Source organism: Oryx dammah, unplaced genomic scaffold (assembly GCF_014754425.2).
Source record: "Oryx dammah isolate SB20612 unplaced genomic scaffold, SCBI_Odam_1.1 HiC_scaffold_29, whole genome shotgun sequence".
Lineage (NCBI taxonomy): Eukaryota > Metazoa > Chordata > Mammalia > Artiodactyla > Bovidae > Oryx > Oryx dammah.
Genome location: NW_024070213.1, coordinates 48871980 through 48893176, shown reverse-complemented (window position 1 = coordinate 48893176; position 21197 = coordinate 48871980).

Sequence of the window (21197 nt, the reverse complement as noted above, 5' to 3'; positions counted from 1 at the left end):
TTTTGTCTACATCTCCAACTTTCTCCCAGGATCCTCCTGTTACCTCCTATGCCTCAGTCTTCTTTCCATTTTTGAATACCAAACCCCAAACCTCCCAAGCTTTTCCTGCTATGAAACTAGCTGTTCATCTGCCCAGAAACTGTTCATCTTCACCTGATCTCTCATCGACTAAATTCTTCTCATCAGGCTCATCTTTATTCAAAGGACATCTTTGACCTAGAAATTCCACTGTAAGTGACTTTCACATATATTATCTAATTTTCAAGTCCTTAATGGATGTCATTTTTTTTTTTTTTTTTGCACAGCAGGCTACAACAGCAAAACTTCCAGTAAGATATGTATGGACAACTGTCCTTATGGTGGTGACTAGGAACTGGTAGGGGTTGAATTGTGTCCTCTCCCCAAAATTATAAAGCATGTCAAAACCCCAGAACCTCAGAATGTGATATTATTTGGAGACAGAGTGTGAACTGAACAACAATACACACACATATACAAACACACACGTATATTTGTTGTTGTTTAATCCTAAGCGATATCAGTCCTAAGTGTTCGTTGGAGGGACTGATGTTGAAGCTGAAACTCCAATACTTTGGCCACCTGATGTGAAGAACTGACTCATTGGAAAAGACCCTGATGCTGGGAAAAATTGAGGGCAGGAGGAAAAGGGGATGGCAGAGGATAAGATGGTTGGATGGCATCACTGACTCAATGGACATGAGTTTGGGTGGACTCCGGGAGTTGGTGATGGACAGAGAGGCCTGGAGTGCTGCAGTCCATGGGGTCACAAAGAGCTGGACACGACTGAGGGACTGAACTGAACTGAATCACTAAGTCATATCTGACTCTTTTGCGACCCTATGGATTATAGCCTGTAGGTTCCTTTGTCAATGGAATTTCCCATGCAGAAATACTGGAGTGGGTTGCCATTTCCTTCTCCACACACACACACACACACACACACACACACACACACACACACATGTAAAATTTACAGGTGATTTATAGGTATTTATTTATTGATTGATTGATTCATTTATCTATAAATATTTTTAAATCCTTGATAAATAGCAGTAATTAGTTCTGGATGGTAGGCTTATGGGTGATTTCTGGGTTTTTTCCCCTTTATTAACTATTCTATAAGAGACATGTTACTTACATAACATGTTTTTAAGGTTTTTTTTTATTTTAGAAGAGTCTTTGAGATTCTGACAATTATATTGTAACACAGTGATATACAAGTTGATCAACAGCCAGTTAACAAAAGAATATTTTCATCCCTGAGACCTGGGCTTGGGTTGTTAGTGTCAGGGAGGAGACCCCTGCAAATTTGCCATTGGCAGGATTGAACCCTTCTTCCTGTTCCTGGATTGGTCAGCATGGGGAGGAAGAATACGGGTACAAAGAATGGCCCACAGGACACAGCCCAGGAACAGAGGGTAAAGCTAAACCTTGCAGGCAGGGGATCTGGCTTTTGATGATCACTCCCTCCAGTCATGATGTGTGTCTATACCAGAAAAGTCTCAATTATGTATTAACTTACATTCATTCCATTTATTGCATTCAAGAAACATTTACTAACTACCTACTACACATCAGGTCTTGTGTTGAGAATAAAAAGATGATTCAGATGTAGTTCCTACCTTCAAAAACCTCACATTGTCCTTGACAGTTTCTTCTTTTATATTTACACAACCAGCTGAAAAGATGAAGTCAGACACTTGAGAAAGAAAAGTATTCCAGTCCCATAAAATGCAAGCATTCCAATTTTTGACACAGGAAACCCCTGCCAGGTTAATAATAGGCAATAAAACATGTGTACAAAGCTCTCTGCAAATCTGATAAGGCATTGTAAAAGATCCTGGACAATGTGAAGAGATATATAGATGATAACAACAAGCAGTAATAAGAGGATGAGATGGTCAGATGGCATCATCAACTTGATAGACATAAGTCTGATCAAACTCCAAGAGATAGTGAAAGACAGGGAAGACTGTGCTGTAGTTCATGGGGTTGCAAAGAGTCAGACAACTTAGCGACTGAGCAGCAAAAATATCTGGATAGCATTCTGTAAACTCTCTCCAGAATCTCAAGTCTCAGACCAAGAGAACCCAACTGCTTCATATCATTATCTCCCAAAGGCTGAGTTGCCTCCTTCTGAAATGTTACCCCTTGGGTTGTGTGTTTTTCGACCTACACTGCCTGTTATCCTTAAGACTCCTGCAAGACACAGAGAGAGGCTCTGAAACTGAGGTAGGTCAGAAAGAATAGAATTTGTGAAGCCTGGGAAGGAGGAGATTAGCGAGCCCTCATCACCTCCATCATCACCATCATCATTCTCTCCTCCAGGAGATTTTATTGAGCACAAGCTATGTGTTCAACATGAGCAACACAGAGGAGACTTCTGCCCTCATGGAGCTCCCATCCTCATTAAAGAGGACAATAAAACAATTTCAGAAAACACTAGATAATGATAAATGTTTTGAAAGAGATAAGACAGGGTGACATGGTAGGGAGAAGCTTGGGTGCGCAAGCGGGGAGAAAGTTTAGATAAGGAGAGGGGAGGCAGCATCCTTGGAGGTAAGAATCCAGGGGTAAGAAGGAGCCATGAAGCTGAAAGTTTGTGAGGACCACTCTCCGTGCATGCGCCTTCCCTGGAGACCCAAGTTTGATAACTAGGTTGGTAAGATCCCCTGGAGAAGGAAATGGCAGCCCACTCCAGTTTTCTTGCCTGGAAAGTCTTATGGACAGAGGAGGCTGGCAGGCTACAGTCCACGGGGTCGCAAGAGTAGGACATGACTTGGCAATGTAACCACCACCACCGTTCTCCATGCAGAGGGAATAGCGCAGGCAAAGGCTCTGATCTGGGAACAGGCTTGGCGTGTTGGAAAAGGCAGAGAAAGAATGGTGTTTGCAACAGTGTGTAATCAACAGCAGGGAGAGGAGAGGAGACAGGGTGGGAGAGATATGAGGGACCAGAGCATGTGGGGCTTGTAGACCATGTCAACGAGGTTGAATTGTGTTCATAGTTTTACTGACCATCTATTACCTTCCAGGCACTTTACAGATACTCTCTCTTTAAATCTCAGAGTAACCACCCAAAGTTGATGTCATGATTGCCATGTTATAGATGGTGACGATACAATGCGGGGAGTTTACAGGATGTGCTCTATGTCCCACAGTAAAGGGCAGAGCTGGAATAAATCCACATTTGTTGGGCTGCAAACCCTGTGCAGCTAACCACTGCACCATGCTGGGTAAAAGGATAGGATTTTAGTGGTTACAGTACCACTGTGTTTTCCCCTCTCTTCCCTCCTCATCACCCACCCCCACCCCCGCCAACTCTTTCCCTCAAATATCTGTGGTATGTGAACAATTTGAGGGCCAGTGCAAGACAGCCTCCCTAGAACCTTCCACAAATCTCAGAGCCCAGGACTCTGTACCAGTAAGCACTTCTCACCATTGAAAGGGAAACTTTCTTTCCCTCCCCTGGAGTAACACTTCTAGCTTCTCTGATTAATATGTACTTAAAAGACTGGGGCTCAAATCCTGGCTCTTACTGGTGAACTTTATGACAAGCCCCCACCCACTATCTAGGCCTCACTGCCGTATCTGTAAAATGAGTAAATTTAAAAAGTAAAAACTCTATGCCCTGTTGGTGGAAAGGTAAATGATTATGGACATTTCCAAAAGCAATCTATCAGCCCTGAGTGAAATTAAATGCATCTATGTCCTCCTGGGTACATATATCCCAGAGAAATTCTGGTGCACAGTAAGGGTTTATGGTAATAGATGTTGCCAGGGGAAATAAAGTTAAATGTAATGAAAGTGGTCCATGGAACACAGTGTTACAAGGAGGTGACAAATTACACATCCCTAGAGCAGAGTGGTGGAGAAGGCAATGGCACCCCACTCCAGTACTCTTGCCTGGAAAATCCCATCAACAGAGGAGCCTGGTAGGCTGCAGTCCATGGGGTCGCAAAGAGTCGGACACGACTGAGAGACTTCACTTTCACTTTTCACTTTCATGCATTGGAGAAGGAAATGGCAACCCATTCCAGTGTTCTTGCCTAGAGAATCCCAGGGATGGGGGAGCCTGGTGGGCTGCCGTCTATGGGGTCGCACAGAGTCGGACACAACTGAAGCGACTTAGCAGTAGCAGCAGCAGAGCAGAGTGGATAGATTTCAAAGGGATGGTATTAATATGCAAAATAAGCGAGCAGCCAGAAACACATGAAAAGACCTACAACCTTTACTCATAATAACAAAGAAATGCCAATTAAATCCATAGTAGGATACCCTTTCTCACCTATTGTGTTGTTTAGTCTCTAAGTCATGTCTGCCTCTTTTGCAACCCCATGGACTGTAGCCCGCCAGGCTCCTCTGTCCATGGGTTTTCCAGAGCAAGAGTACTGGAGTGGGTTGCCATTTTCATCCCCAAGATACCACTTTTCACCAATCAGATTACTCCAAATAGACGGGCGTGACTTCACTCTATTGGTCACTAGGAACAGGGCATCTGTCTTCCTGTTCCACTGACCTCATCTGATGGCTTTGGCCTCAAGGTCATTTCATGGTCCAATACGAATGCCAGAATGCCACAGATGCATCTACATTACAGGCCAGATAAAGGGGGAGATGTGAAAGACCAAAGGGAAGAAAAAACACTTTGTCCCCTCCCTTTTAAACTTTCCAGAAGCACCAAAAAACAGTATACTGTGACTACATTTCATTTGATATAACTTAGACACTTGGGCACACCTAGATATTAGGGCCCAGTAAGGGAACCCAGGAAATACCACCCTTCATTCTGGAGGATGCACCCAACTGGAAATGATGGTCTGTTAGTAAAGAGAGAGAGCCAACAGGAGTTTGGGTAGGCAGTAGCAGTGTCTGCCAAAGGAGAAGGGAAATGGGCTTTTTGAGCACAGATTATGTGCTAGGTATTTTAGCAGACTTAGCACACCTATTCATAGGTTGACCAAAAATCTTTGTTTGAATTTTTCCATAAGATCGTATGGAAATTTTTGGCCAACCCAATATATGACCACAGAGCATGGGATACACTTATACTAAAAATTTATTTGTGGCTTAGCTGAAATTTGAATTGAATTGTGCACGCTATATTTTTGTTAGTGAAAACTGGCACTCTTACACCCTCAGGTGATAAAGGCTAGCAATTAGGCAGGAAACTGTATGGTCTAGCAGCAAAGCAAGCCAACTCCAGGGTCTGAGTACAAAGGTTCAAATCCCCACAGGTGATGGGATCTTGAATAATTACTTGGTGTTTTTAGTCTCTTCCTATGCTTCAAGTTCTTTGATTGTAAAATGAAGATAATAATAGGCTCTATTTCTTAGGGGATAGTCGTTAGGACTGGATGAACTATGTGAACAAAGCACTTGGACAGGGTGTGTCTAAGTACATATAGGAAGTCAGTTTTGGATAAAGGACCCAGTCCACTATCTTGTCCTTCTCGCTGTCTTGTCCTCCTGTCACCCTAACAGGCTGTGGTCCAGAGAGCATGTAAAACCATTGACTTTCTATATTTCATAGTCAGTACTATTGCTAATTATAATGATTGATCATAATAGCAGGAATTCTAATCATCTATCCACTGTGCTTTACGAGGTATGAAAACAATCTCCCTCATACTAATTCATGCTCTCAGCCTCCATTTCCTCATCTGTAAAATAGCAGTGGTGAGACCACCTCTGGGGCTGCAGTAACTAGTGAGTGAGGTCATGTGTGTTGCATGCTTGGCACATAGTAGGTGTTCAACAATCATGTGCTTCATTCCTGTGCTCTACTGTGTAGCCCTAGGTGTGCACCAAATAGCAAGTGTTTATATATTGAATATTTGTTTCATATATATTTGAATATTGAATGTGTATTTATATCTTTATTGAATATATAGGTTGCTATTGTTCAGTCACTAAGTTGTGTCCAACTCTTTGAGACCCCACAGACTGCAGGACTCTAGGCTCCTCTGTCCTTCACAATCTTCCAGAGTTTGCTCAAATTCATGTCCATTGAGTCAGTGATGCTATCTAACCATCTCATCCTCTGCCGGCACCTTCTTCTTTTGCCTTCAATCTTTCCCAGAATCTGTCTTTCCCAAAGCATTGGCTCTTCGCATGAGGTGGCCAAAGTATTGGAGCTTCAGCTTCAGCATCAGTCTTTTCAATGAATATTCAGGGTTGATTTCCTTTAGGATAGACTGGTTTGAATATATAGGTATATATTGATTATTCATCATAAATAAATGCCTCCATGAACCAATTCTTGTCAGTGCCACTAGTCATCCTCAAAGATAACTTATTGGGGAATCACCCGAGGCAGTTTTGAATTGGAGTTTCCCCCTCTGGGGGTCTGAGCTTAGTTGTTTCCATTTAGCTCGGCCTTCACACCAACATAGTGACTCAAACCTCATAATCACTGGCCAGTGCCTCTTCTGCTCCAAAAATCTTGAGTAGAAAATGGGCTCCAAATGACAGGGGGTTTTGCTGCTGTTCTTTCTGGTGCTGGCCTGGCTCAGAGCTAAGAGGATATGTGGTAGAAGAAGTAAGGATGCTAGGTAGTACCTGGAGTGCTGAAAGCACCAGGTAGGTCCCAAGACCCAAGGAATGCTGTGACTGCTGGCTATTCCTGGGTGAGTGGGATTCTGAGGACTCCATCCCATTTCCTGGCAATGCCAGGTGGAGAAAGACAGCCAAGGGGACAGGAGAGCTGGTATCTGGTGTGAGTAGATAGGAGAGACAGAAGGGTGAGGCTTCCTCATGCAGGGGGAGTCTCACCAGGAGGGCTCAGACATCCCTTGTCTGAATCTAACATAATCACATCAATGAAGTCCCTTTGCCATTAAGACTGGAGTCTTATAGGGGCCGTAATTCTGCCCACCACACCTTCCTCTCCTAACCTACTCTGCCAAGCCTTCAATTTTTCTCCTTGCTCATTGATCAGCTTAAACCAGGTTTGGAAAGAAAGAAAAAAGTGGAAGCAAGTGAAGTCACTCAGTCGTGTCTGACTCTTTGCGACCCCATGAACTGTATAGCCTGCCAGTCTCCTCTGTCCATGGAATTTTCCAGACAAGAATACTAGAGTGGGTGGCCATTTCCTTCTCCAGGGGATCTTCCTGACCCCAGAATCGAACTCAGGTCTCCCACATTGCAGGCAGACTACTTACCATGTAAGCCATCAGGGAAAAGGTTTGCCTCCCTTAAATCGATTGATTGATTAGTTGAATCTTGAGTTATTTCACAGACAGCACTGCACCTGTTCAAGTTGGGTGTCCAAGTCTCCAGGATGACCCGGAACCCAGAACCTTCAGTCTACGGAGCTCAAAGAATAGAAATGCTGCCACCAGAGCCCTTTACAAAGCAAGGAGTGCTGCAGTAAGGAAAATCTGGTCTCCAGCAGCCCGAGTAGCTAATATGGACTGATTGGAGACTAGCCAATCAGCTTCCAAGTTTTAAATTCCCTGAACCCTTCAAATTTCACCCTAGATTCTGGATCAGGGAAACAGACTTGTGAGCTTGGCCTCCTGTCTCCTTGCCAATCGACCTCCCAACACAGCTCTTTCTTTTCTCAAAAGCCAGTGCCATAATATTGGCTTCTTTGTGCCTCACATAGTGAGCCCCTGCTCAGTAACACTAAGACTGTTGATCTGTCCTAGAAAATGTTTTACAAGCGCGATCCGATCTGTGTTTTAGAGAGACACCTGTGGTGGCAGTGTGCAGGAGGGAATGAGGAAAGAAGAAGGCAGTATGCAGGAGGGAGTAGGGAAGGAAGGAAGAAAGATTAGCTAGTATGGGGGAGGATAAGCGTGAAAACCAGGACGCTGGCAGTGGGAGCAGACATGGCATGGAGGGTGATGGAGAAACCGACTGGAGACGGAGGTGGAGAGCCGGCTCTTCCTAGGTTCCGTCCTCATCTGATGCCTTCAAGCAAAGCGGGAAACTAGGGAGGAAGAAAAGCAGGTTTGCTGGGTGGGGAAAAAGTGGCTTTTATTCTAATGCGTTGCATGGGAGAGGCCTGAAAAATATCACAGTGAGCATGCATTCCCAGGTCCCAGGAGAAAGCAGAGGGACTTGAGAAAACAAAAGTTAAAGCCAAAAACAGCGAAAGGAAAGGGAGGGAGGAGGGAGTGGGAGGGAGTGGGAAGCACAGTCAAGGAGGGAGAATTCAGAGCGTCTCAAACATGTGAGAGTGCTGCGGAGGACTCAGATCCTGCCGGCTGGGCTCTGTCCGACATGTGACCAAGTTCCCATCTGCTGCCTAATCATCCACGCCAGCCACTGCTTCCAAAGCACAAGGCTCTTAGGCTTCCCGGCAAAGCTGCAGCTTGGCACCAGCAGGCTGGCCTGATTTTGCAGAGATAAAGGCTGCTTGAGGGGACTTCATGGAACTCCAGATGGCACTCTAGGATGCCTGCTTGCACGCCTTATGCTTCCCAGTTCAGTTCAGTCACTCAGTCGTGTCCAAGTCTTCATGACCCCATGGACTGCAGCACACCATTCCTCCCTGTCCGTCACCAATTCCTGAAGCTTGCTCAAACTCATATCCATCGAGTCAGTGATGCCACCCAACCATCTCATCCTATGTCGTCCCCTTCTCCTCCTGCCTTCAGTCTTTCCCAGCATCAGGGTCTTTTCCAATGAGTCAGTTCTGGGAAGTCAGTTATACTTCCCAGGCCCCTGAATTCTCCTCTTTTCCTGCTTCCCATCCCCAAACTGCCTACACAGCAGCCCCTTATCTGTCTCCTTCCTCCTGCCTCTGCCCCATGAAACAGTGGAAAGATCATGGACTCAGGAACCCAACAGACTTAGGTTAGTACCTTCACCAGCTGTGTAGTCTCAAGCAAGTTTCTTAACCTCTCTGAGGCTCAGATTCTTCACACAGAGAAAGAAATCAGCAATACCGGTGTCAATAGGCCTGTTGAGAGTAAATTGCCTAATACAGTGCAAAGTAGAAACCCAATCAGGGTCAATCCCCATGTCCTGCCTGACACACAGCCTGTGGCTCTCTTTTCAGAAGCAGTAAAGCTACAACCACAAGCCCCAGGGCCAGAGTGACAGTGATGAGCACAAGCTTTATAGTGAGAAGGAAGGAGTTGCCATCTGTCTTTGTCACTTCTCATTGATGTAATTGTGGGCTCATCGTCTATCTAACCTCTCTGAGCTTTGGCTTCCTCGTCCAGGAAATAGAGGCAGTAATAGCTCATGCCTATGCTGAGGACCTACCATGTGCCTCTCCAGAAGTACTCTCCACCTTTCGCCATGTGCTCTGAGCCCTTAGAATCACATCAGAAGATGTCCCTGCCCTATGGGTCCCATTGAAGTTCGGCTGAGGGCAGGGTCGGCGGGGGCAGGTAGCTACTGGCAGATCAGAGGAAAGAAGAGTGCTGGCTCGGTCAGTGCCAAGCTCCCTCCCTTCAGGGTCACTGTGGAGCAGTATGGTGCCCAGGTCGCCAGTCCCAGGGGAAGATTCTAGACACTTCTACCCCCACTGCATCTTGTTACCAGAGTCTTCAAAAACACAGTGCAGTCAAATACTGGATGGAGCAAAGCTTTACTTTCACGGAGAAGAGATGGGACAAGGTCAGCTTCCAACAGTGGGTGCGGGTCCCCCCTGGCCCTCAGGTTCTCTCTTGGTGGTGGATACAGAGCAATTGGCCTATGTGGACTCCTCTGTGCCCCCGTGGAAGGAACCTGTTCCCTCCCCGAAGACAGGTCCAACAGTGCTGCTGGCCAGGTGCCATGTGACACACACACTTTAGAAAAAGCACCCATCGCACCTGAAGCAGGAAAAGATAATCCCACACAGAGTGGGAGGCCCAGCGCAGGTGGGGTGGGCCCTTTCTCACGAAGGAAGCCATCATTAGGCAGCTGAGTGGAGGTGGAAAGATGGCCGGCCGGAGACCAACTTTCCCAACAGTCCCCCCCAGCTGCTGCTTCCCTTGATGACAGCTCCTGTCCTTCCAGAGTCCAGCACCTGCCCCCTTCATCACACCGACCTCACTACCCCTGGGGACTTCGGAAATTGTCCTTTAATTAAAATATCAAGTTATCCTGTTTCATGCCAGGACCCTGCGTAAAGCTGATAAGGGACGAATTGATTAAAAGATGCCAAGGGCTTAAAAAATTTTCTGGTATAAACACTAAATATCAGCTCTTATGTTACTTCATAGGGATTTTGTGAAAATTTAATGAGATTATTTTTGTAAAGTGCTTGGTAACGTGTCTGACACAGAGGAAGACCCCAGCTAATGGCAATACTAGGAGTGTTTATTCTTCCTGCTTTGACAAAGGGGAGGGAACTCCTTTCCTACTTAACAGAGGGAATAGCAGGAATATTTTATCCTTCTCTTCACCCCTCTCTCCTATGGGACAGAGTGATCAGCTGATGAGACCAGAAGAAGGGCACAGAGCAAGGTCATCCAAGGACACTTTGGGTCACTCCCTTGCTCAGCATCCACCCACAGAAGCCTCGGGTTCTTCCCTTGGTCCCAGGTGAGGCATCTTGTGTGGAGGAAGCTATGTTCAGCAGTTTCTCTGCCTCTCACTGCTTCACGTTCACCTGAAGAGAAAATGCAAAAAGGCTCCATATGGTCTAAGGGCTAAGCTGTAGTCTTTAATTTTGCTTGATCATCAATATAGCTAATGATAAAGCTAACACCTGGGGCAGTTTTCAGAAAAAATGAAATTGTTACCCTATCTTAAACTAGAAGTTGATTTGGTATCATCATCACCATCATCATTATTATTGTTGTTATTTTACTAAAAAATAACTTGCAAACAAAAGAGAAGCAGCATCCATTGCTTGGCTTTTTGAGGAAATATGCCATATGAACCTATTTTGCAAAACATGTCAAATCTTAGTCTTCCTCTAAAGTATACACAAAATTCTTAGGGCCAAAGATGCTATATGTTCAAACTTAACCTTCCCTAATATGGTAAACACTGTGGATATTTGTCATCCACCTAGCTGCCTAACATCTCTGGACTCTCACCCTTTGTCCAAAGAAGTCCTCATCTTACCAGGCTTAGTGCAAGGTAGAGCTTATTATAGAAACTAGATAGTCACATCCCTTGCTGCTAAGGTACAGGCATGTGACCCAGTTCCCATGAGTTAGACAAACCCATGCCCAGTTTTGACCCACAGGCAGACCCCACATGGAGTCTATATTCTGGAAATGGAGGTGGCTGCTATCTCCAATTTTCAGTGGCATCTGTGACGAATATTGTATCATTAGTGGCCTGTCCCCAACATCACCTTGTCAGATGTTGGCAGAGCAAGGGGCAATGTCTGGAACTGGCTGGGGAATCTCTACCTAATAAAATCTACAGCAGAACTATTTCTGTACCTGCAGTCTTAACGTCTGGCCATCCCAAAGGTTCTATGTTTACAAAATAGCCTTTAATAATTTCCATTTCTACATAAAAGACCCAGAATTTGATTCTAATGTTTGAAGCTAAGAACGCTGACTGATACAGCCATTGAAATGACAGCCTCTTGGACCATGAACAACATGAGGGCAGAGGCCAAGTCTGTCTTGATCACCACTGTACCACTAAGAGTTCTCTTCGGCTTTTTCTTCCAGATTATGCTCAGAAACTGTATCAGACAAGAATTCTCTGGTCGCAAGTGACAGAAATCCAAATCGAATTAATTAAGCCTGCCCCCAAAGAGACTAACTCTTATAACTGAAGCCTTGGGTTACTGTTGTCTTTGTCCTCAGTCGTGTCCAACTCTTTGTGACCCCATGGACTGCAGCCCGCCAGGTTCCGCTTTCCATGGAATTTTTCAGGCAAGATACTGGAGTGAATTACCATTTCCTCCTCCAGGGGATCTTCCTGACCCAGGGATTCAACCCAAGTCTCCTGTGTCTCCTGCATCGGCAGGTGGATTCTTTACTACTAGCACCACCTGCGAAGCCCACTGTTTGCTTTAGGGACAGCCGAACCCAGAAGTTCAAGCAATGCTGCAGCACACATTTCATTCACTTTCTTGGTTCTTTTTTTTTTTTTTTTTCTCACTTGGCTTCATTCTCAGGTCATCTTTCTTATCACTTGGCTATAAAACTGCCACCCTTCGTATCTCTAGGTTTACCTCATTCTTACCGTAATTCCAGACAGAAAAGGAAAAAACACAAACCCCTCTCTCCCAATATTCACACCTGATTACCCAAATGACACTGACCTTCTTTGGGTTTTGGAGTAAATCTGGGGCCCATCATTGGGTCCAGGAGAAGGAGAATTCCAACTCACTAGAGTGGGTAAAGCACTCACTTGTGCAGTGTAGAAGGTAATTACAGCTGGTGGTGCCTCACAGGAGTCACGTTGCTTTAGGAGGGACTATTCCCCCAAAGGAAAGTGATACAGAACATGCAGAAATGACAAAAAGCGGAGATTTCCACCTGGGAACCATAAGTGGCACAGAGTTGGTAGTCAATAAAAGCCAGTAGCTTACTCCTTGAAAGAAAAGTTATGACCAACCTAGATAGCATATTGAAAAGCAGAGACATTACTTTGCCGACTAAGGTCCATCTAGTCAAGGCTATGGTTTTTCCTGTAGTCATGTATGGATGTGAGAGTTGGACTGTGAAGAAAGCTGAGCCCCGAAGAATTGATGCTTTTGAACTGTGGTGTTGGAGGAGACTCTTGAGAGTCCCTTGGACTGCAAGGAGAGCCAACCAAACCATTCTGAAGGAGATCAGCCCTGGGATTTCTTTGGAAGGAATGATGCTAAAGCTGAAACTCCAGTACTTTGGTCACCTGATGCGAAGAGTTGACTCATTGGAAAAGACTCTGATGCTGAGAGGGATTGGGGGCAGGAGGAGAAGGGGACGCCAGAGGATGAGATGGCTGGATGACATCACTGACTCGATGGACGTGAGTCTGAGTGAACTCCGGGAGTTGGTGATGGACAGGGAGGCCTGGCGTGCTGCAGTTCATGGGGTCGCAGAGTCGGACATGACTGAGCAACTGAACTGAACTGAACTGAAAAGCCAGTAGAAAGGAAACAAAAAGTCTTCTCCTAAAACCAGTATATTTTTCTCTCTCTCCTATCTCACTGGCCCATATATTCACATACAAGGAAGTGGATTCAAACAGTCCTGGGATCCTTGGAAAGTGGAAGAAGATCACCCCACTATTACTTAGGCAACAAAGCTGAAGTCTCTTGTTACATCAGGAGGAAAAGACAAACCATGAACTGAAGCATAAACTTCCTAATTGTGAGGCCCATACCTGGCAGACAGTGAATACCTCATCATTCTCAAATAGATCATAAGCTTCAGGAAGCCTTCAGTAAATATCCTTTTATGTTGACATGAATAAAGTTGATAAGGTGTGGGCTATGTTTGAGGTAGTAGAGACTGAAAAGAGAAAAGAAAAAAGTCTGGGTTTCTAATGTCCCTTTGCATCTCACTCATTTCCAGATACTGACATTGAACCACCACAACGAGCCAAGTATCATATTCCCAAAATATCTGCCAGACATTCTTGCCATTTCAGCCTTATTGAATTACAATGTGGTGCAGCCTTAGAAATATAAATCATGGAGAAGCAGGAAATGCATTTATTTCATTAACCCATGTAGCCTTCATTTAAGGCCTGCTTAAGCCTCTCTTAGGAACAGCTCTGCAACCTCACCCTGCAAATACATTACATTTTGCTTTCCAGCTGTGGCAGACCTAGTGATAGACCATCATTTAAGTCCTGCCTCTCCTCAAAAGTCCTTTCTTTCCAATGCAGTTGCCCAGATGGAGTGCAGAGCTTTAAGATGAGAACATCTTTGTATGTTTTTGTTTGTCATTTCTTGGTCTCCTGGGCAGTTGTTGGCCAGACTTGCTTTTCACTTCCATTCCAATCAACCAGCCACATAGGGGAAGAACTCATTCCTAAGTCTGGCAACAAACATCTGGATGACATGCAAGAGCCCTGATGACCTTTGGCACAGAACTTGGTGCTCTGCGGAGGGGCTGCATAAGCAAGATGCTCAATTGATTGCACGAGTAATGAAGATAGATGATTCGGTCATAGCAAGCAACTTTGCATGCTTAGATGACAGAGCGGATTTTAGGATTGGAGTGTCTGGAGTTACATGGCCTGAGTTCAGATTTAGGCCATGCACTTACCAGCTGAATGACTTGAGTCCATGACTTCCCTTCTCCAAGCATCCATTTTCTCAGGGGGATTGAGAGGCAGCTTCAAGGAAAAGGATAGTATGGAGGGAACTTGGAACCTGGGGTCTCCAACCTCTAAGATCTAATGCCTGATCCTCTAAGGTGGAGCTGATGTAATAATAACAGAAATAAAGTGCACAATAAATGAAATGTGTTTGAATCATCCTGAAACCATCCCCCACTCCTTCCAATCCATGGGAAAATTATCTTCTGTGAAACCAGTCCCTGGTACCAAAATGCTGGGTACCGTTGCTGTAACCTATAAACGTTACTCGCTTTGCTATTGTGACACCCAGACCAAAAAAGGCAAGAAACATATGCTTGCCTCAAGTGGCTCAGCTTGAGGCAAATTTCAGAGTGTATCCTTGCCACCTTTCCTGTGAGAATTTCTTTGTTTTTTCATCCAGTCCCATTTCCCAAGGAGCCATGTTGGTCTGCATTCTTATTCTCAGTTAGCCCTTAATACATTTCTCCTGAAGCACTGATGGCTGGCTTGTGTTCAGTGGCTTGATATGTGATTCCTCCTGGGGGTTATGGTGCTTAATCAGGAAGGAGACCCTAACTTCTCTCCTAACCACTAGAGACCTCACCATAGTCCAGGGAGACATTCTGAAAATGTCACCATCTGGGTGTTTCCCACATGGTCACATTAAAGTTTTGGGAGAATGAATAAGGAGAGGAAGAAGAAAGCAAAAGAGAACCTGAGGGGAGTTACTTCTTGTCCCCCAGCATGAAGAAAAGCCTAGTGTCTGGAATGTGGTAGTTATTCCATAATCTTGAATGGATAAATAATGATAGAGTGAATGAATGAGCAAATTAAGTGAAGAGCCACCCCGCATATTCTTCAGTCACAAGTGAAAATAATAAATGAAAGTTCACTTTGGCGGGGCACCTATGAGAAGTAGCCAACTACAATGGCAAGCTCCTGGACTAATCCTCTTTACTGGAATTACCAGTAAGCAGAATAATCAACTTGCCTTTCACGGACAGGATTTTTACCTGCCCGCTTTCTGGAGTGTGTTTTTAAAAAGAGGGTGGAGATGGTGAAGAGGAACTTGATCTTAGTAACAGTGAAAGCCACAGGCTCTAAGTTCTGTCATATCTGAGTCTAAGATCCAGTTCTGCCATGAATTATTTCTGTGTTTGGACAAATGACTAAACTTCAACTTCTATCTGTGAAGGAGAAACTCCTGTGGGATACACCTTGCCCCACTCTTTTTTGTTTTGTTTACATTTTTTTCTTTTACAAAAAAAACCGTGCAAGACAGAGCAAATATATTAAACAGTTGTTTGCAGACATTAGACGATAAGCAACCTAGGACTATAACCGCCAATAGAAAGGAAAAAATGAGGTAAAAATTTAACCAGAGGGCAATCACCAGGCGAGGAATACCTGGTGAGAATCACCAGGAAGAGGAACCCAAACAGAGAAAGTGACAGTACTCAGGAAGACCATGAAGACTAAGGCAACTAGATTTGGGGATGCAGAGTACTGGAGAGGAGGGCACTATGCAGAGAAAGATCTCCAGAAATCTGCACAGGGACACTTTGAGTCTTTAAATACTAATCTGCTAATGTGTAGGGGGAAAGTGAGCAAAGAAAAATAACATGAAAAAGAACTTTCTCGGGAGCAGCAAACCAAACAACTTCTGAGCTCTCCCAGGCTGGAAATAACTCAAATTCCCACCAGCCAGAGTACAGAGACATTGATGAATTCATGTAAGGAGTCAAAAGTACTTTTAGAGATGAAAGTAACAATATCTGAAAATCACACCTCTGAAAATTTCACTAGATGAAATTAACAGCAGATTAAATGCTATCAAAGAAAAGTGAACTTGAAGACATACTCCCCCTCCCCCTGCAAAAAAAAAAAAAAAAATCCAAAACAAAGCACAGAAAGACTAAAAAATAGGCCAAAAACACCTCATTGTTTGAAAGAATAAAATGTGTGAACAATATCAAGCAGTATAACATATGTAACTGGAGTTCTGGAAAGAGAATAAATATAAAGAGTATCTGAATACATAATGGCAATTTTAAAATTGAAATTTTAGCAAAAACAATAAACTTATAAATGTAAGTAGCTCATTGAACCCAAAGGATAAACACAAAGAAAAGCATACCAAGAGAAATCACAATCAAATTGCTTAAGAAAAAGTGATAACTAGAAAATATGAAATGTTGTTCAGAAAAAAACATGCTAGACATGCTAGACACAGAGAACAAAGAGGAAAATGTTCACAGACTTCTCATCAAAAACTATGGACACCAGAAGACAGAGGCATACCTTTAAAGAACAAAAAATAAAAACTGTCGCCTAAAATGTTATAACTGGAGAATATCTTTCCAAACTAAAGTTGAAGATTTTTTTTTCAGACAAAAGCTCAGAGAAGTTGTTACCAGCTAATCATTACTAGAAGAAATATTAATGAAAGTTTCTCATAAAGAAGGAAAATGATACCAGAAAGAGAAACTTGGCACACAACAAAGTAGTAAAACATACAGCAAATGTGAAATCAAGAGTAAACGTGAATTATATGGTCTGATTCTTTAATTAAGATAATTCTATTTTAAATATAATATTAAGATAATTTAAAACAAACGGTAATGTACTGTGAGGTTTCAAACATGTAAAAGTAAAATGTGTAAAAACAGTAAGGGAAGTTAAAGTTTTTACATTATATCACGTGGCATAATATTATTTGAAGGTAGACTGTGATTAAAGTTGGATGCAGTAAACTGTAGAGCCATCAGTTTACCAAAAAAAGATCTGTCCTCACTCTGATATGTAGTTGCGAAGATCTGGGGGATTTCTAGCCATCCTTGGGCCATCTCTTTGCAAGTTTCAGGAAAATAATCTCTCCATATATTCCATGTGGGCTTCTGTGGCTTGGGATGACACAGCCGTCTACCTCCTTGGCATCATCTCCAGTCATTTTCCTAATACTTCCTCTGCTCCAGTTACCCTGGTCCTTGTTTTTTCTTGAGTTCCTCAAATGTACTCCTTACTCAAGGCCTTTGCACTTGATGCTTCCTCTGGCTGAATACTTTCTCAGGACACAGCTGCAGGGCTTACTGCATAACTGTCACCTAATCAATAAAGCTTTCTCTGACAACTGTACCAAAAATACCGTTCCTCATCCCAGCCCCATTTCCTTATCCTGCTTTATTTCTTCCACTGACTCATCATCATCTGTCATATTGTGTGTTTGTTTGTTTGTTGCCTGTCTCCTCCAACCCACCACGATTCTGGATCCCAAAAGGACTGGGCATGTGATTATGAGTTGTTTCTCTCAAAGGGGAAGCATTTTTCCCCAAGTGTCTTAGTTCATCATCATGATGCCCCATATGGTGTTTATGAGAAGTCAGCCTAAAGCAGCACCCACTACCTGGGACCATCTGTACTTCATAGGGATTAAAGCCACAGCCATGGCCTCTTTGGAGCTAACCAGCAGGCTTGGTTCAGAGGTCCACATCTGGCTTTCTGCTTTGCATGCATCTCTTGTCTGGTCTCCAAAGTCTGATGGCTGATGCTTCTGGAATGCCCTAGGCACTGCTGAATCAGATGTTTTTTAGCTTCAGTGATTCACAAATTCCAATTTGCAGGACTTTCTCAGGGTGGCCATTTTGGGGAGCTTCTTTTCTCCATTGCCTCTTAAATGAATTGTTCCCACCCTGAGTTTCACCTAACAGCAAGGAGTTCCTCTGGATGTCCAACTGGAACCATGCCTGTACTATGGCCCTGCTCTAGGCTTTGAAGACATGGTGATGCTCTGCGTCTTGTGTAATTGAAGTTGCTGTTGCCGTGCATGACCCCAAGCACATCCATGCAGCCCAGACTGACATCCTGTGTTTCCATATGTTTCCAAGAAGTTGCTTTGTGCTCTCGGTCCTCTAGGAGCAGGGTTGTGTTAGGCACACTAGCACAGGAAAGAATGCATGGAGCTCTCTTTGGGGGCACATGTGATTACATAGCTTTGGACAAAAGGGACCTGGCCACTGAAGGCCTATGTCCTCTCTACTGAGTTCTAAGGCCCAGCAGGTTCTCAGGATGGGAAACACTCACTGTTCATCCCATGCCACTCTAGCATAAACAAATCTGAGTCAACTATGTTAACTCCATCTACTGATATCAGGTCTTCTAGAATCTGCTACCAGTGGGGTGTTGGGGGACTATTGCTCTCCTATCTGTGTTTGTTGGGAGAATGCACAGACTTGGGCCAGCATCTTCATTTCCGATGGTATCTACTTAGCCTCTGCAGGAAAATGCCATTTCCATGAAAAGGAGTGGTGACAGGATGGGACATGTGATCAAGGAGCCTGACTTGAAGGATCATCCCAGGTGCACAGCAGAGCAATTAAAGTCTTGGACTCAGAAGCTGGTCAATCTGGTTTGTATTTGAACCCAGCTCCACATTTAACCACTGGATGACCTGGACAAGCTACTGTATGTTTCCAAGACTGCTTCCCTATCTTTGAAGTGTTAGTTGTTCGGTTATGTCCAACTCTCTGAGATCCCATGAACTGTAGCCCACCAGGCTCCTCTGTCGATGGAATTCTCCAGGCAAGAATACTGGAGTGGGTTAAGACATTCACTTCTCCAGGGGATCTTTCTGGTCCAGGGATCAACCCGGGTCTCCTGCATTGCAAGCAGATTCTTTACTCTCAGCCACCAAGGAAGCACTTTATCTTTAAAAACCAGAGATAAGGAAATACAAGGAACATTAAAGGTGAAGCATTAAAGGGAAGACTCAATGCCTGCAGCTCAGGAGGTACCTGGTTGCTATTAACAATACTGATTTTTGTTTATGCTGCCCACTCACCCACGGTAAACAGGTGGAAGTTATGACAGAGCCATTGTTATGGGTCCATCTGATTTTACTTTTCACTTTAAGTACTATAAACTTGAAGACTGTGCAGGAAGTTAGCTTGGGGTCAGGTGACTGATCTCTAATGATGAATACCACATCCAGTCCTGATCATTAAGAAGTCCTGACTTGTGCTCTCTCTTACCCTCATTGGAACAGATAGAAAAGAAGGACCCCAAGATGACAGAACCACAGGACGGAAGAGGCTCAGATCCTGGAGTGCCCACGTGGAGATGGCATGCTAGGAAGAGCTGCCCAAGTTATATTGCACTTGGTGAGACTAAGGGCCACTGAGTTACCCACATTTCAGGGTTGGTTACTTTAATATAACATAGCCCATCCAGACTTATTAAAAAATGAAAACTAGCACAGGGCATGGACAGAGGAGCCAGTTGGTCAAGATAGAGTTGCTATTCCCAGTCAGGTAGGGACAGGAAGTGTAAATTTTTTATCAGTAAGAAAATAACTGTCAGTTTTAAAGGAAAATGGATTGCTAATTTTCTACACAATTCCTTACTGGAACCACACAGCTGTGATAGAGTGGGGCATGTTTTATGATATGAAAACTTTAGCCTGCATTTTTCTGGTCTTTATAGAACATCACTGCTCCGCTTCCATGCCCCAAACTTCACATGGTTCTGTGGATTAAAAAAAAAAAACCCTTTCCATAAATGTCAATACATTGGCAGCGAATTTCTGCAGTGGAAACATATTCTCCTTGAAAATTGCATGTCCTGGCATATGTCTCGTCTGGGGACCACCTGTCAAAGGAAGCAGCCATTTGTAATTAAGGATACACAGAATCATAAATGATCACAGCCAGTTCACATTAGAACGTGGCCACATATGTTTAGCAAAACACCAGACTTCCTGGATCATGATTGTGCTATACAAATGGACCTGAATTTAACCCTATAAAGCTCTGTTTTAAAGACACCAAGGCCTTTGTTCCCTCTGCCTGGAATGATCACTCTTCGTATAGTTAGTTCTTCATCTTCAGACCTCTCCCCAAGAGTCATCTCTTCAGGGATGCCCTCCCTGACTACTCTTTCTACAAGAGGTACCCCTCCCTTAATTCTCTGATTCTGGGCCCTATCCATGTAATTTATAGCTCTTATTACAACCTAATTTGGGGTGGTGTTTGTGTGTGTGGGGGGGGGTGTTTGTTTACTCTCCATTTTTGGTGTTTGTTATTTACTATCCATTTTTCCCACTATACCTAAGTAACCATGATATCCACCGTATCTAAAATTCCAAATATATGAACTACTAAAGCCCCTGTAGTGTTTAAACCAGTTTCAACTGAATTTTCTGATGTTATATCTGATTTTACAGCTAAAAATCTTCCTAAATATATATATATCTCCTTTCTATATTATTGCCTTTCCTGATTTCGTTTATAAATTAAAAATCTTCTGTATCAGATCCTGTATTAAGTGATTTATTTCATTTAATCTTTACAATAACTCTGAAAGTTAGGATCGTTTAATGCTATTTTATAGATGAGGAAATTAATGTCCAAAAGTTGCAACTAATATGGGGCACTTTTTGTCAGGTTTACATCCCTTCTTTTCAGACAGTGGCCCTCCCCAGCTCTGTGATTCTGAAGGAGCTGTCACTCAAGTATACCACAAAGGTGGACACATGATCCAGGCTAGAGCAATCAGAGCATCTCTCCATGTGGACTCTGTGATTGGGTCAGAGTGAGACATGTGACCCCAGAAAGCCAATCACGGTCCTTTCTTGGCACATAAAGGCTAGTATATTAAACATCTCTCTTGACTCTAGGATCAAACACTAAGAGGACTACATAACTCTGTGACTACCTGGAGCTCTCTTGCTGCCATGCAGAGAGAACCTGCCCCAAAATAAAGCTTACATCTGGCAAAAGTGAGTAAAAAAGAGAGCGAGGAATCACTTGAACTCCTGGATCAGCTGTGCTTGAGACATACATCTTGGACCTCTCAGTTGCATGAAGTAAATTTGTTAGGTAACAGGGTCTGCATGTGTGCATGCTAAGTCGCTTCAGTTGTGTCTGACTCTTCCCAACCCTATGGACTGTAGCCCACCAGGCTCGTTCTATCCATGGGAGTCTCCAGGCAAGAATACTGGAGTGGGTTGCCATTTCCTCCTTTAGGGGATC